Source organism: Lipotes vexillifer, unplaced genomic scaffold (assembly GCF_000442215.2).
Source record: "Lipotes vexillifer unplaced genomic scaffold, Lipotes_vexillifer_v1.1 scaffold559, whole genome shotgun sequence".
Taxonomy (NCBI): domain Eukaryota; kingdom Metazoa; phylum Chordata; class Mammalia; order Artiodactyla; family Lipotidae; genus Lipotes; species Lipotes vexillifer.
In genome coordinates this window covers 1,345,658-1,346,772 of record NW_006781351.1, presented here as the reverse complement: position 1 = coordinate 1,346,772, position 1,115 = coordinate 1,345,658, and positions in this window count along the sequence as shown.

Sequence of the window (1,115 nt, the reverse complement as noted above, 5' to 3'; positions counted from 1 at the left end):
TGACTCTACCAAAGGTTCAAAATGCTGAAGAGTCTGAGAAAGAAAGCAGAGCAGACAGTCTTCTTGGAAAAGATGGCACTGGATCTGGGCAATAAAGGAGAGAAGAGGTGTTTTAGGCAGAGAAAAGCAGAGGAAGAGGATCAGACATGAAGAGAAAGTATCTTATCATTGGGCTCTAGGGGACCCTTCTGGGGTGGATGGTGGTGATGATGATGATAGTGAAGAGTAATGAGAGATATCACTGGAAATGAAGGGCTGGGTAAATTTTGGAAGACATGAACTAGACCTAAGAGTTTGGATTTAATTGAACAAGAATTCAGGCTTTTTCCGTATGATTTGCTCATTCTACTTGTCTGCATGATCGTTTACACGTCTTTGTATTTTAATTCTCTGGGAGATTATTGTTCTTATAGTATTTTGATCTGAATAATGCATATGAAAACAGTTTAAAATGGAAGCAGTGTGGCATAGGAGCTGAGATCTTGGATTCTGGAATTAGGCAGACCTGGATTAAGACCAACTCTACCACCTACCATTTGTGTCTTTTGGTGCAAGTGTCTTAACTTTTCTAAGCCTCAGTTACCTCACCTTTCATGGAAATACCTACCTCAGAAGGTTGTTGTGAATATCAAATAAGAAAATGTGTAAAAACCACTTAGTATAGATTAGGGCACATGGTAAATTATCATTAAATATTGTTATAAATAATTATTATTTATATTTATATTTTTATAAATATAAATAATTATATATTTATATTCCAATTCCAGAGTAACCAAGGTCTTCCTGGTTATCTGAGAAGCTGTCCTATATTTCGAGGGATTTTAAGACCTGGGGTGGGGGGTAATTGACCCTCTCCTTTGAGTCTGGTGCATTCTCTGAGTGAGGGCAACAAATGGTCTAAACATGGTCTTTGAGTTACTAAACTTGCTGGAATTACTGGATTTTGGATTATACAGTGTGTAGAAAGAAACCTCTTGATGCAAGTAGTTTGCAAGCCTAGAATATTTTGTTTTCCTCTGCTACAAGCTTTATTGTTTCCAGCTGGTCCATGGCTTGGGCAAGGACTCCAAGATGGTTAAAAAGCTGCCTAAAAAAAAAAAAAAAACCAAAGC